Genomic DNA, 16915 nt, shown 5'->3' with positions numbered 1-16915 from the left:
TGTTTCGGCGCACGCGGCTGGCGCAGACTACCGCACGCGCACACTGTGCGCCAGCCACGTGCGCCACTTGTGCGCCGAATTCTATGAATTGGCCCCTAAATGTCTGTAATGTGTTACAAATTAAATTCAGCTATATGTCCATGTACCACAGTACTTTTAGCATTTAAATTATATGCATGTGTGATTCTGTGGTACTAGCGGTATGCAGTCTTTATTACAAATCCTTTAACTAGACAAGCTTTTATATTGTAACTCATATAACAAAAACACATATTGATAATATATGTGTGTGGGGTAAGGGGATAAATCTTTTTGAAAAGGGTGGGGGAGGGTTTTTAGGGGTGGGAAACGGTGGTTCGGTGGACCCCCCTAAAATCATATATTAGAGCAAAATAAATTGTTCAGTGTTTTTTCATTTTGAAATTTTCGGTCTAAAAGCATTCCTTTTAAAAAATGTCGCTATAAAGACATGTAACTGGTACTAACAGGCAGTGTACCTGTCAAATGTATGAGCAGCCAAACATTTTTTGGGGGTGGTAGTTTATGGATACAGTAGCTGTGCATCATGAGTTGTGGGTTTGCCTGACTGTGTTTTTGCTTGTCACTATGATGTGGTGCATGCTGGTACATTTTGTATTTAGTTTATCGATGTACGGAATAGATGTAGTTATGTATGCACAGTATATTTTTTATGCATGGAGACACGGCTGCCAAGGCCTCCCACTCTGACATGCTACTACTTTGTGGCACCTTGAGATACACCTACCCACTTGCACATTTCATGCACTCCCAACGCTGAGTATGGTTATGTCCCCTTCAACTCTTGAGGCTGACTAGTTTTACAATTGTGGGTAATAATGTTCCTTGCTCTTATTCTTCATCTACCTTTGCCTTTTAACGCCCTATCTGGCCTCCAAGCACTTTTACAGAGGTTTGGTAATTGTTTCAGGAAATTGCAGTTGGAGTAATGATGGATTAATGCATGCAGTATGCACATCCACTGGTCATGGGTGTCATACTGGGCCATAATTCAACACTGCACATGGCCTTGTAGTTGGACTCACTCAGCAGCCAGGTATTCTATGCTGGTTACTGCTCACCCCCCACCAATTCTACACTGCACGTGGCCTTGTAGTTGGACTCACCCAGCAGCCAGGCATGCTATGATGGTTACTGTCCCCCTTCCCCAATTCAACACTGCACATGGCCTTGTAGTTGGTCTCACCCAGCAACCAGGTATGCTATGCTGGTTACTGCCCCCCAATTCAACATTGCACATGGCCTTGTAGTTAGACTCACCGAGCAGCCATGTACGATGTCCAGCATGTCGTGCCATGTACCGAGGCAGTGTGGAGTTCCGCAGCACCATGGAGTCATGTGTTGACCTGGGAAATCTTGCACAGCAATGGGTGATGAGGTGGTGGGCATCACACACCATTTGTACGTTCAGTGAATGGAACAAGTGGAGGTAGTGTACTGCACAGGAAGCTGTTCCATTGAATGAACATACAGATGGTGTGGGATGCCCGCCACCTCATAACCCATTGCTGTGCAAGATTTCCCGGGTCAACACATGACTCCATCGTGCTGCTGAACTCCACACTGCCTCGGTACATGTCACGACATGCTGGACATCGTACATGGCTGCGCAATGAGTCTAACTACAGGCCCAGAGTGATGTGGACACTTGTGAGCATAGGCAAAGTGGTAGGCACTCCCCAACCTTAAGTGTAGTTTGGTACCCCTTCTCTTAACATGTTGCTACACACTCCCATCATGCTCCTTCTGGGTCGATTTGGTTTCTTTGTGTCTTTCCCTTCATGTGATGTCAACATCCCCAGAGCTCCATTGTTTCTCTGGATCAAAAAATCACCAAGAGTAGGGTCTCACTTTCTCCCTATTTTTCCCCTAATCTTCTGGTCCACTGATTTAGCATAAAGTAATCCTTCAGATGCTCATGATGCGAGTCCCTGGATGCATACTTTTGCAAACTCCCAGCGCATGGTAGAAAATGCATCAACATTCCTCTGTGCCTTGTTAGCATATACAAAAATTAGTCTGATAAGAGTGGTTTATTATTTTTTAAGTGGTTTATGGATAACCAAGTAATCCTGAAACTAGAAAAGATTGGGGTGCTTCTTTTAGGGGGGGACTTCAATATGAAAATGGGGGATGAAGCTCCTTTTGATTTGTATGATGAGCAGGAGCATGTGGTTTTTAAATTCCCCAACCCATGGATGCAGAATACACAGACCTGCGCTTTTGGCCACCAATTCACATTGTGGCTCATTCAGTGGGGGTTGTGTTCTGTCAATGGACGTGTCTCCCCTGATATTCCAGGCATTTCAACTTTTTTGAGTCACTCAGGTTCCTCCACAATTGATTAATTTTGCTTTTTGGCAAGATGCTGAGATATGATAAAGGGGTTCGAAGTGACTGATGACCCCATTAGTGATCAGTGCCTATTAAGTTGATAGTTTCTGGGTTTTTGGGTACACATTCTAGGGTGGTTAATGATTTCTTGGATATAGTTGAGGTTCACCCGGTCAGAAGACATACAATTAAATGGGCTTAAATAAGTGAAAATCAACTCCATTATGGAGTGCCAGCAAGGAACAAGACCATGTTTTTTAACATCATGGAGATGAGATTGGGTGATCTGGATCTGGTCTGCAGTTTCAGAGAGTTGCTTGGTGTTTTAATTGAGGGTTCCAAGTGGAGTTTAAGATCAATAAAGCAGTTATTAAGGGATGGTTTGATGATGTTTGCAAACAGGCCAAAACAATTCTTTTGGTGGCCCTTTAGTCCCCTTCTAAATTTCGACAGGACATTATTCAGGCAAGAGTCAACTATCGTAAAACCTTGGAAGCCCGGAAAGAGGAGCTTGACAATTTGGCATGGTGTGATCTATTAGATGCTGTTTCCTCAAAAGATTCTAGAAGGTTTTGGAATGTGTGGCAGATGTTTCTTGTTCATAAGAGGACCAAAAGGGCCCAAGGTTCACATGTAGCTGTTGGGGTGTGGGTCGACCACTTGCCTCCCTATATCATGGGGTATGTTACCAGGCGGACCAGTTAGCGCCTCCTCTATCATTACAGTTCACCAAGAAATGAGTAATTACTGCCATTGAAAGCCTGAGCACATAATCGCAGGCCAGGGTCAGATGTTATCCTGGCAGACCTTTTTATGAATACCATTAAGTAATGGGCCCCGTTTTTGACACTATTGTTTAATGCAATTTTACATTTGTGGATTTACCCGCCTTCCTGGAAGTGGGCCATTATTTTCACCATTTTCAAAAAGGGAGATCCAATTAGCCCACTGTCTTATCATCCTTACTAGATTCATCCTTTAAAATATTTGGGCGAATTGTGCTCAGGCAACTAGAGTAGTGGATTTCCAAAACATCCATTCTAACAGATATCCAGTTGATGTTTAGGCTAGTTGTGGGTACCTGTGAGCAAGTCTTCATTATGTATCTATTAGTGACACATTTAGGGGGTACTTCATAGAATTCAGCGCACAAGTGGCGCACACGGCTGGCGCACAGCGTGCGCGTGCGCCAGTCTGCGCCAGCCGCGTGCACCAAAACACATTTAGGCGCACAGCGTATTCATGGATTTATACATCCATAAGCAGCCGTGGTGCAGAGTGGTGCAGCGACCCTGCAGCAGCGCCAGTTAAGCCTCCAATGTGATTGGCCTGGGTAGGTATATTTCGGGAGTGCGCAGGGAGTTTTACATGCGATTGGCCTGGGTACGTGTATTTCGGGGGTGCGTGGGGAGTTTCACACGCGATTTCTTCACAGCGGGTGGGTATTGGCTACACGTTCTTCTTCTACACGCAAGGCAGACGGTAAGACGCACACGCTATTTTTCACACTGGGGGTGTCCATGTTTGTCACATACCCCTTTTTTCAAGGGCATTCTAGCCTGCGTGTTGATCGCGTACGTATTTTTAGGGCTCCTGGCTGCCACAGCGTACTGCGTGTGTTTTTTTACACTCAGATAGGCAACAGGGGTCGCTTATCTCTTTTTCTTGCTTTTTGGGGATGCCAGTGCGGTGCGTGACACGTCATTTATCCTAGGGGGCCACTGAATGGGAAATTCATCATAGCTGTATATATGTGTTTTTTGTTTGCGCACAAATGTGTAATGCGCAAGGACGCTGCCGCCTGCCTTCGTGTGGCGGACGTGTTTAGGCCTGTGCGTGTCTTTACCCGTGCATGGGTTTGCCCTATTCGATTCCATGAATACGTGTGGTTTGCCTGCGTGTGGGCGTTCCGTGTACTTCCCAGCAGTACATCCCCAGTTACGCCCTTATTTTCATGCGTTGTTCCCTATTCCGCGCCTCACGCCCCGTGTTCCGCCCCTTTTTGGTGTGTGCGCTAACGTTGTGTGCTTTCGCTGTGCACCTCGCGCACGCCTTCTGGATGTTGCAATGACGTGTGCTCCCGTAAGCGCCACGCACGGATTTGGCGCACATCCAGAGGAAAACACGCGCAGGGCCTTCCATGAAACGCACGCGTGCGCGTGTGCGTGCGCCTGCTTTTTCACACTTGCGCCAGCTTGCGCCTTCTTGCGCCAAGATTTTCGGCGCACATTTATTCCATGAATCGACCCCTAAGTCTTTTTAAAAGGAGAGGCGATTTTTTTAGCTTTAATGGACCTAAGCACAGCCTTTGACAAGGTGAGAAGCGCAAGCTATGGCCCGTGCTTGGGAACATGAAATGTTCTGGGGAGTTATTGATCTTGTTACAGGCAATACACAGTGGGAATCAGGCCTGTGTTCATTATGGGGCGGATGGGCTATGCACACACTATTTTGGTGTAAATTTTAGGGTTCGCCAGTGCTGGGTTTTGGCCGTTGTACATTTTACTTTATATATTAATGGGCTTCTGGAAGGCCTGTTGGACACCAAGATGGACTTTCCGAAGGTGGGGGGAGGGCACTTCCTTACCTTAGCTTACGCTTATGATACTGTCCTCATTGCGAGAACCCCAATTACCATTCAAAAGCTAATACATACCTATTCAGGTTGCATTCATATTTAGACATGAAGATCAATAACGAGAAGTCTGTGGTTATGGCCTGTGAGAAGGGCAGAAAGCAAATTAGGATGAGTTCCTTGCTATGCAATGGGGCGGTTATCCAGAGAGTCCAGGAATTTCATTACCTGGGCATTCCATTTTCTAGTGTAGTTACCGGCTCCGGTCATATGTCCAAACAAAAAATCATTATGAGCCACGCCTTGGGGGGCCTTTCACGTTTTATGGCCATGTGGCCAAGTGCCAAGGGTGCCCCTTGACAACATCCTGAAAGTATATGTGGCACAGATGAAGGCGGCAACCAACTATGGGCCTCATTATGGGGCACGGTTTCCCCAAAATCCCTACAGGTGCAGGAAAATATTTATCTAAACAGACTTTTGGGTCTTCCTTTCTCCACGACAAATCTTGCTGTTCAAACTGAATTGGGCTCCATATTTGGGCCAATGGTAAAGCTGGATTAACCCAGTTCATTATTAAACCTTTGTTGGGCTGGGGTGATTGGTCCAAGATTCCCTGGTTGCACAATGTATGGAAAAAGGTTTCTTCCTTGAATGCACTTGCACTTTTTCCTCCTGGTACATTATTGTCTGATTTGGCGAAAACCTTTTACGGAACCTCTCTCAGCATTTTGGTTAAAGAACAGCACAAGTCTAATGAACTGCAGGCAGGAACCAACTGACTGATTATATCTTAAGTATTGAATTATAAAGGCTCCTTGGTCCCAGGGTCAGGGTGTGGGTGGAGCTTAAGCAGCCAGAGAAAGATGACTCAGCAAAGCTGTATTGTATTTAACCATCCTGTAGTTTGACCTATGTTTAGCTTTGCTCCTATGTGACTTCCTATTGCCTGTGCACACTGAGAACATCAGTAAAAGAGGGCTATACTTCCATTAAAATGGGTTCATTTTGGATCCTAGTAGAGGTCTTTAGAATACAGCAATCAAACTCTCTGCCATGCTTTTATTATAAATAGAACCCGATGGGTAAATACATCTATTTCAGAAGGAATAAAGGGCTTTCTGTCTAACACATTTGAGGAACAGAGACCACAGCAGGAAGGCCCTGAAACCCAGCTACAGTTTAGGACTCTTCAGTGCAGGAGAGCATGCAAGCTCTTTAAGGGAACCTGTACTGGATCTACTGGATCCACCAGTGTATTTTAAGTTCATGGGCATTACCTCTGGTCCAGCTGTTGCTAAGAATTTCACAAAGTGCCATGCTAGACTATTTGAGACAATGAACTGCATTTGGAATCCCAAATTCGAAAGCCAACTCTTTAAGAACTGTGTTGCCTTCTGTATCCTAAGAACCAGTTACGTTGTCTTGCTTCCAAGCAGTACTTGCTGTTTAAGCATTTCTCAGCCGCTCACCACATCAAGATGCCTGGACCAAATCTTCCACTTCTGCTGCAAAGAGAAGCGCCATGAAGAATGATGCTTATTGGTTGCTTAACGACTAAGGTGGTGAGTTTGTGGCATAGGCCCACTCCTCAGTTATTCATTGCTGATTTGAGCCTCTAGCCCTTACTCTCAGCTCCATAGACTGGCTAAATTGCCTTTTTATACCTTACCAAAGATATTTAGAAAATGTTATTTTTGTTTTGTGATTTCCTTATTCCTTCGCATATTTGCCTATTCAGACTCTGTTACTGTGTTCTTTTCCCTTGCAGGGTTGGGTGGTAAGTATGTTCAGTGATGTTGTGTTTCTAGCGAGGACTATTACTTCCAGTCCTTCCTTTAATTTTGTATTTATATTTTACTGAATCGCTGTTATTGGAAAAGTATTGCCTGTACTAAACCCATTCTACCAATGAAGAGTCTAATGAGGAATACAATTCACTTTCTAGCTGATTTACCTGATGAAACAACACTGAGCCGAACTGAGATGTGCTGTAGGTTTGGACAGAGCACATAGAAGCCTTTTCTCTCTAATTGTGCTTTGGCCAGTATCAGATTTTGCCACATACTCCCAGAAGCTTCCTAGTGATTTGCATAGCCTTCTCCAAGGCTAAGGTAAGAGTAAGTTAGAGGTTCTCATAGTAAGGTCATCTTTCATAATGGGCCTCTAAATCCTTTGCTTTTCTCCGGGCCGCGACCCAGGATTTTCAAGCATCCGGTGATACCTATTTCTCATGAAACTAGCTCAGGGGAAAGCCATGAAGAAACACTGTGGACAAAAGACAACCGCACGGGGCCCGCGACCCAGGATTTTCAAGCATCCGGTGATACCTATTTCTCATGAAACTAGCATCAGGGGAAAGCCATGAAGAAACACTGTGGACAAAAGACAACCGCACGGGGCCCGCGACCCAGGATTTTCAAGCATCCGGTGATACCTATTTCTCATGAAACTAGCATCAGGGGAAAGCCATGAAGAAACACTGTGGACAAAAGACAACCGCACGGCCACACAAACTCTCTTCTGGGGTTTCTCTGAACAGCGCATGCCCCCATGAAACGCAGAAGAGCTTCTGAGGCTCACCTCTCCCGCAGAGGAAGCGTAATACAAAGATGAACACATACAAGAATTTGCAAGCACCGTTATTCGAGAGGCCTTCCCATCGCTCCTCTACTTGCTTTGGGACGGCCATCTCTTCTGCTTGCATGGGGGCGTGCACCAATACTTCATTGTCATCCTTTATCGTGTGTCCCTTAAACCGAATGACAGCCACGACCGGGCGATATACCGGCAACTGCAAGGATGAGCACTATGCAGTGCGTGTTACTACATTTTTTTTTAATAATAATTAACAACAAAAAAATGAACTCATTAATTTTTCAGAATAAAGGCTCCTCATAACCATCATTCAACGGATTATGTTGGCAGGTGCTAATACTTCACAGCAGCTGCTGAGCACCCTGTGGACCTGATTTACAACGTTTTTTCAATGGAACTTTCCAATTGAAAAAACACAAATCGCAAATCAGGCCCACTGCCGCCAACCTCGCACAGCTCACACGCCCTGCAGTTAGGAGACGTGCTCCCGCCCAATTGAGGTTCTTCTGTGTGTAGTAAGCGAAAAACAAATGCTGGAAAGAAATACGGTCGTTAAAAAACGCCCTGCGGAGAGGTGGCGTGGCTTTGTTTCTCGGATTTAGTTAAAGTTCACTCAGTTTCATCCTCCGACAGGTGCTGATGACATGGATGTGCAGAGGTGTAAAGTGATTAGTCGCCTCTGCATTTATGAGCCTATGCTGAGAGCGTGTTTAATTTCGCCACGTGTATTGTTTTTCCTGTGCTTGGAAATCCATTCTGAACGCAGTGGACGTTTCCTTAGATCCTGTAGTTTGTTCTGAGTAAGGGGCCTGGAAGCCTTCAGCGTAAGTGTATCACCGCACCCCCCCCCCCACCCCACCGCCAGTGCTCTTCAGTAAAAATAAACATCAATGCACAAAACAGGCACCGCTCTCAAGGTTCCCATTGCCAAGCATAAGCAAGCCACCCGATCCTGAGACCCAGAGTTCAAAGGGAAATAAACAAGACTGGGTGGCTGTGACGAAACTATGCTCCACATTATAAAGGGGAAACAGGCAGAGGCCGAAATGTATACCTCCTTTGCCTTTTATGCTTTTGATGGCAGCCCTGGCCGAGAGCAGGCAATATCTTCAGGAGGGGTGTGAGCTGATGGCTTTAGCAACCAAAACAATTTAAGTACAATAGTTTCACAGAATAAAAGAATGTACAATGAAGGTTCTATGAAAATATATACTTTTAACCAAATAATAAAATACAATTAACAACTAAAACTCTAGCAAGAACTCACCCCTGTAAAGAAAACACAGAGCATTAAAATGGTTGTGGAAGGAATTCTGGGTAGTTGAGCAGGGGTGTGCAGGCACCTGATTGGTGCAATGTCAAGAATCTCTTAAAAAAAGAAGGCGTAGGGGGCGGGGCAAAATTCACTATGGTTCCAAAGTGGACCAGGGTGCACAACATCTTGATAGTACTTTATAATTATCTTTGAGGGCTGCATAGGATTGAGCTGACCTTCTAGGAGCTTCCTTAGGAGGGGATTCAGCATCGGCCCGGTGAGCTGTTCGACTAGGTCCAGCACCCTGTGTGGTCCAAGCAGCACCGGCATAAACACAAATAACCTTTTGGCAAATAGGCGATGCCTGGATCCGCATATCGCACAAATGGCTCAATGTGGTAATCATGGTCCACATCTGATCCTTGACGTCTGGTTTGCTGGGAGGTCCCAATCCAGGCTCTCCATGGACATGGTGAATTCTTCTTTCTGCACTCCCACACCAGGGTACCTGACTGCACCCACAGAGTGGCCTTCACCTCAATTAAACATGATCATGGTTGCAGTGAAGCCTACAGTGAGACTTCACCCAACAGCAATCATTCCACTTTTCCCTGAGCATAGTTAAGGGACATATCCCTCCTCTGCTATGGCACCACAATTAGAAATAGACTCCTCTCTCAACAGGAGGTACAAAATGGATCAAAGAATGAGGGCGATCCCCTATCCCTTTTAAGGCAACATTTCAAAGAGTATTGGTCCCAACAAAGAATGCAGTAAGGAGTCTGTTGAGTTGGGTGTAACAAGTGGCCTTTGCCTTATGGCATCACACCCAGAGTGCCTTGTCTGCAGGAAATGGAACGGGCAGGAAATGTAAGAGTGTCCAACCAGAAATCAAGATGGTGGAGCCCTTCTCGCAGCCAACATCTGGTCCCTGGAACCCCTAACTCTATCCCCTTCCCTTGCTTTCTGATGTCAAAGGGACTCCAGTAATCATCACCCTGGCATCAGGGAGGCTTTTGTTAGATCAGCGTTTCCTTCAAAGTTCCAGATTGCCAGGAGCCTCCTGAGGGAAGTATTAATGCCCTGGAGGAAGTTGTTCACCTTCCTACAGAAGAATCAAAGGGGCAGCATCATGGCTGTTGTTTCAAATGGCTACAGTGGTGACAGTCAAACCAGTACCCCTCTCGACATCCCTGTACCTTGCCAAGAATAAAAGGAACATACAGATTGCTTCATTTGTACGCCTACTTGGAGCATGTACAAAATTATGTGACAAGTTGTCCGATGTCAAGGTCATCTCTGAGTCACCAGACAGAATTTCAGGAGCCATGTCAAGTAGGATACACCTGGGAAATGGGAGAACAACCAAACCCTGGCTGTGCCCTGCCTCAGAAATCTTGGACACACTGTTTTTGAACCTGGCAGGGTTCTTCCCTTGAGCTTATTCTGTCTTGAATAGACTACCAGGGTAATTCATAGAATTTCACAGAAAAGTGTCGCAAACGGCTGGCGCAGAGTGTCCGCGTGCGATTGTCTGCGCCAGGCACGTGCGCAAAAACCGATTTTCGGACACAGCGTATTCATGGATTTTAGGCTCCCAAACCAGCCGTGGCGCAGAGTATCGCAGCAACCCTGCAGCAGCGCCAGTAACGCCCCCAAGAACGCCCTCGCGCAAGGAAAATCGCTAAATCATCGCAAAGGGCTGCGCTAACCCTGGACCAGTTTACAGGGCTGCCAAACAAGGAACTCAAAGCGGGTAACATGCATATCAGGGGTACGCGGGAAGTTATACACGCGATTAGCCAGGGTACGTGTATTACAGGGGTACGCGGGAAGTTTTACACGCGATTCGGCTGGGTACGTGTATTACAGGGGTGCGCGTGAATTCTCACATGCGATTTGGACAGGTACGTGTATTACAGGGGTGCGCGGGAAGTTCCACACGCGAATAGCCTGGGCGCGTGTATTTCAGGGGTGCGCGGGAAGTTCCACACACGAATAGCCTGGGCGCGTGTATTTCAGGGGTGCGCGGGAAGTTCCACATGCAAATAGCCTGGGCGCGTGTATTTCAGGGGTGCGCGGGAAGTTTTACATGTGATTTGGCCAGGTACGTGTATTACAGGGGTGCGCGGGAATTCTCACACGTGATTTGGCTTGGTACGTGTATTACAGGGGTGCGTGGGAAGTTACACACGCGATTAGGCTGGGTGGGTCCTCACAGGTGTTCCCTGTACACCCTCGGCGGCCCCTGCAGGCAGCCCACAAAACAGGGGACTACCCTGCACACCTGCTCATGTCCCCCTGCACCCCCACCCCCCAGCAGTGCAGGGGCTCCCTCCACCAGGCCCCCACTCATGTCTCCCACCACCCCCACCCCCCAGCAGTGCAGGGGCAGCCCCCACCAGGCCCCCACTCATGTCTCCCACCACCCCCACCCCCCCAGCCACCAGGGGCACCCTCCACCAGGCCCCCACTCATGTCTCCCACCACCCCCACCCCCCAGCAGTGCAGGGGCACCCTCCACCAGGCCCCCACTCATGTCTCCCACCACCCCCACCCCCCCAGCCACCAGGGGCACCCTCCACCAGGCCCCCACTCATGTCTCCCACCACCCCCACTCCCCAGCAGTGCAGGGGCAGCCCCCACCAGGCCCCCACTCATGTCTACCACCACCCCCACCCCCCCAGCCACCAGGGGCACCCTCCACCAGGCCACCACCCATGTCTCCCACCACCCCCACCCCCCAGTCACCAGGGGCACCCTCCACCAGGCCCCCACTCATGTCTCCCAGCGTGCTACGTGTATTTCAGGGGTGCGCGGGAAGTTCCACACGTGAATAGCCTGGGCGCGTGTATTTCAGGGGTGCGCGGGAAGTTCCACACGCGAATAGCCTGGGCGCGTGTATTTCAGGGGTGCGCGGGAAGTTCCACACGCGAATAGCCTGGGCGCGTGTATTTCAGGGGTGCGCAGGAAGTTTTACACGCGATTTCAGCAGGGTACGTGTATTTCAGGGGTGCGCGGGAAGTTCCACACGCGAATAGCCTGGGCGCGTGTATTTCAGGGGTGCGCGGGAAGTTTTACACGCGATTTCAGCAGGGTACGTGTATTTCAGGGGTGCGCGGGAAGTTCCACACGCGAATAGCCTGGGCGCGTGTATTTCAGGGGTGCGCGGGAAGTTTTACACGCGATTTCAGCAGGGGATGTGTATTTCAGGGGTGCGCGGGAAGTTCCACACGCGAATAGCCTGGGCGCGTGTATTTCAGGGGTGCGCGGGAAGATTTACACGCGATTTCAGCAGGGTACGTGTATTTCAGGGGTGCGCGGGAAGTTCCACACGCGAATAGCCTGGGCGCGTGTATTTCAGGGGTGCGCGGGAAGTTCCACACGCGAATAGCCTGGGTGCGTGTATTTCAGGGGTGCGCGGGAAGTTCCACACGCGAATAGCCTGGGTGCGTGTATTTCAGGGGTGCGCGGGAAGTTTTACACGCGATTTCAGCAGGGTACGTGTATTTCAGGGGTGCGCGGGAAGTTCCACACGCGAATAGCCTGGGCGCGTGTATTTCAGGGGTGCGCGGGAAGTTCCACACGCGAATAGCCTGGGCGCGTGTATTTCAGGGGTGCGCGGGAAGTTCCACACGCGAATAGCCTGGGCGCGTGTATTTCAGGGGTGCGCGGGAACTTCCACACGCGAATAGCCTGGGCGCGTGTATTTCAGGGGTGCGCGGGAAGTTTTACACGCGATTTCAGCAGGGTACGTGTATTTCAGGGGTGCGCGGGAAGTTGCACACGCGAATAGCCTGGGCGCGTGTATTTCAGGGGTGCGCGGGAAGTTTCACACGCGAATAGCCTGGGCGCGTGTATTTCAGGGGTGCGCGGGAAGTTTTACACGCGATTTCAGCAGGGTACGTGTATTTCAGGGGTGCGCGGGAAGTTCCACACGCGAATAGCCTGGGCGCGTGTATTTCAGGGGTGCGCGGGAAGTTTTACACGCGATTTCAGCAGGGTACGTGTATTTCAGGGGTGCGCGGGAAGTTCCACACGCGAATAGCCTGGGCGCGTGTATTTCAGGGGTGCGCGGGAAGTTTTACACGCGATTTCAGCAGGGGATGTGTATTTCAGGGGTGCGCGGGAAGTTCCACACGCGAATAGCCTGGGCGCGTGTATTTCAGGGGTGCGCGGGAAGATTTACACGCGATTTCAGCAGGGTACGTGTATTTCAGGGGTGCGCGGGAAGTTCCACACGCGAATAGCCTGGGCGCGTGTATTTCAGGGGTGCGCGGGAAGTTCCACACGCGAATAGCCTGGGTGCGTGTATTTCAGGGGTGCGCGGGAAGTTCCACACGCGAATAGCCTGGGTGCGTGTATTTCAGGGGTGCGCGGGAAGTTTTACACGCGATTTCAGCAGGGTACGTGTATTTCAGGGGTGCGCGGGAAGTTCCACACGCGAATAGCCTGGGCGCGTGTATTTCAGGGGTGCGCGGGAAGTTCCACACGCGAATAGCCTGGGCGCGTGTATTTCAGGGGTGCGCGGGAACTTCCACACGCGAATAGCCTGGGCGCGTGTATTTCAGGGGTGCGCGGGAACTTCCACACGCGAATAGCCTGGGCGCGTGTATTTCAGGGGTGCGCGGGAAGTTTTACATGCGATTTCAGCAGGGTACGTGTATTTCAGGGGTGCGCGGGAAGTTCCACACGCGAATAGCCTGGGCGCGTGTATTTCAGGGGTGCGCGGGAAGTTCCACACGCGAATAGCCTGGGCGCGTGTATTTCAGGGGTGCGCGGGAAGTTTTACACGCGATTTCAGCAGGGTACGTGTATTTCAGGGGTGCGCGGGTATTCTCACACGCGATTTGGCTTGGTACGTGTATTACAGGGGTGCGTGGGAAGTTACACACGCGATTAGGCTGGGTGGGTCCTCACAGGTGTTCCCTGTACACCCTCGACGGCCCCTGCAGGCAGCCCACAAAACAGGGGACTACCCTGCACACCTGCTCATGTCCCCCTGCACCCCCACCCCCCAGCAGTGCAGGGGCAGCCTCCACCAGGCCCCCACCCATGTCTCCCACCACCCCCACCCCCCAGCAGTGCAGGTGCAGCCTCCACCAGGCCCACACTCATGTCCCCTATCACCCCCACCCCCCCGCCACCAGGGGCACCCTCCACCAGGCCCCCATCCATGTGTCCCACCACCCCCCAGCAGTGCAGGGGCAGCCTCCACCAGGCCCCCACCCATGTCTCCCACCACCCCCACCCCCCAGCAGTGCAGGGGCAGCAGGCAGTCAGGCAGCAGCAGATGGCAGGTGGGAGCGTGCTCGGGGCTCTGGGGGGCAGTAGTTCGGCCTTCCGGGCAGGAGCCTGGTATTCCGTGTGCTTACGCGTGGCCAGCTTGGTACGGAGTGATTTGGCACGTGAAAATCCTGCACGTCAGCATGAAAACCGAGGAAAGGCCCTCAGCGCGTAAGCGCGTCTGTGACGTGACCCGCACGGGTGTTTCCCACACAGCACGTGATGACAGAGCACACGTGGAAAGACTGCACGTCAGAGTGTAATCGCGTGTGATTGGTGGAAATGGCCCTACATGCAGAAGTGACAAAGCGTGTGATTGGTGGAAATGGCCCTACACGCAGAAGTGACAAAGCGTGTAATTGGTGGAAATGGCCCTACACGCAGAAGTGACAAAGCGTGTAATTGGTGGAAATGGCCCAGCGCGTACACGCCGCGTAAGTGACGCTGGACGTGTAGGCCTGTATAAAAGGTACGTGTAGAACACGTTTTCCTTGTACGTGCTTTTCGTGGAGAGCGAGTGGGTGAATTCTGTACTTCTTGTCATTTCACACGCGATTTACTTCACGGCGTTTCAAGTTCGTATTCCCTGTTACCTCTGACAGCTTTTTCTCTTTTTTCGCTTTTACTGGTTTACCTGGGCCTGTTCCCTCAAACAGTGTTCCCTTCTACTGTTGTCCTGTCTCCTCAGACAGCGTACAAATCTTCTTTTGGCGGGGGTTTTGCCAACCAAACGTGCTCCTTTTACACGCTCGTTTACCAGGCAGACGGTGAGTCACGCACGTATCTAACATCTGTGCTTGCCCCGTGTGTAGCCTACCCCTTCAGAGGTCATTCTAGGCTGCGTGTGACACGCATACGTTCATTCTTGTGTTACTAGGTGCCACAGCGTAGTGCAGGTTTTTCTTTCTGCACACATGGTCTAGGAGGGGTTGCGTGCACGTCATTTCCCTTTTTTGGGGCTCCTGTGCGTAGCGTGACCCGTCATCTTTCCCCAGGGGTTACAATCAGCCTTGCAAGAGCACTAGGGTGCAATTACCATCTGGTACCCAACCCCTTTGACCCCCAATTGCCCAGGACAATAGTTTACAGCCACTCCCATACGCACATTTACATCAGTGCCATGGCTGGGAGGCGAGGATTCCGTAAGGGTGGCAAAGGTGGAAGAGCCACAAGTGGTGGCCGTGGTGGACCCGGTAGGGGACGTGGTCGTTACTTGCAGGGTGAGCCTGTCCCCCCATGTGTGGAGGACCAGTCAAGGGCACCCATAATCCCCCCACCCCCCCTCCCGTTGAGGCTGATGTGGCTGACACCATCCATGCTCAGCCCTTGTTGGACCAGCCCATTGTGGCACCAGATCTGGCTGACTCCATGGCTGACTTCCAGGTCAGCAGGCCTATGACACGTGCGCTGGTGCACGTTGATGTCACCATGCCACGTGCATCTGGGCCAGCAAGGTCATCTGCTGCACCAAGGAGGCAGGGCGGAGAGGCTGCAGGGGCAGCTGCGGCTCCATCCACCCCAGCCCTCACACACCCAGCCAGGACAGTGTCGGTCCTAGTCCATGCTGCTGACATTCCCCCTGACACCATCACACTAGAGCCAATGCCTGCACTAACTCCCATGCTGAGTGTGCAATCCCACACTCCTGATACAGAGTCCACCAGGGCTCCTGCCCCTAGTGTCCAGAGCGGTGCAGGACACTCAGGATCACCACCACCTTCCAAGCGGAAGAGGAAGAGTGCTCGTCCGGCACAGGCTGATGCCCCAGACACGGCTACACAGTCCGGCCCGTCCAGGAAGCCCAGCTTCACGGATGACGAACTGAATGCACTTGTCGAGTATGTGTCCGCACATGACAACGAGATGGTCATTGTTGCAGGATCCAAGACCACACCTGCACAACGCCAGGCACACTGGCAGACCGTTGCGGACATCGTAAGTGCCCTTGGAATCGTGAGGCGCACAGCCAATGATTGCTATAAGCGCTGGAATGACCTAAAGCGCAGGGCAAAGAGTAAGCTGGCCTCAAGTCATGCCACAACTCTAGTGACTGGAGGTGGGTCTCCAGTAGTAGACATGGAACTCACTCCACATGAGTCAGTCGCTGGGACCTACGTCACGGAGGAACAGATCCAAGGCGTGGGAGATCTGGCTGATTACGAGGCATTGTCCGGTGAGTGCACATGCATGTGTGTGTCATCCATGTGCATGGTGTGTGTGTGAGGGCTTCTGTTTGTGTGCCAGGTGAGAGTGTGTGCGCCTGAGTCGTATGGGTCAGCCATGTGCTTCATGCAATACTTCCTGCGCAGCTGCATTTGGCCATAGCAGTATCCCTTCTGCCAACAGTAGACATCTAGTCCAACTGCACGCCAGTTGCCCTTGAAGTGTCACCTTGCCACAACATAGTTGCTTATTTTTCACTGTTCATTCAGTCAGATTGTTTGCATTCCCCCACTTTTACTAGGCATGTCGCTGTCCACTAGTCACATGTCTGACATGGCTATGGTAAAGTGGAGTGACTTTGTTACCTGGATATCATTTGTAAACACATGTCCCTGTGCAATTGGACCATTTCAGACTGGCAGCTCCAGGTGAAAAATCTGACCTGTTAGAATTAGAAAAGCGATTACATGCGGGAACTGGACTGAATGAATAGGTGCTGCCCTCCTCTCCATCTTCACTCAATAGCAATGGTACATGCCATCTGTGTGATGGCATGTGTGTTTCACCTGGCAATCACAGGCCAATGTGTGATGCCACTGCCAGGCAGCATGCAGAAAATGTGTTCATCTTCCATCTTGGTGTCATCAGTGTGTGCCATTTGCCTG

Source organism: Ambystoma mexicanum, chromosome 4q, assembly GCF_040938575.1.
Source record: "Ambystoma mexicanum isolate Mex_15411 chromosome 4q, UKY_AmexF1_1, whole genome shotgun sequence".
NCBI lineage: Eukaryota > Metazoa > Chordata > Amphibia > Caudata > Ambystomatidae > Ambystoma > Ambystoma mexicanum.
Note: the sequence above shows the minus strand (reverse complement) of the source record.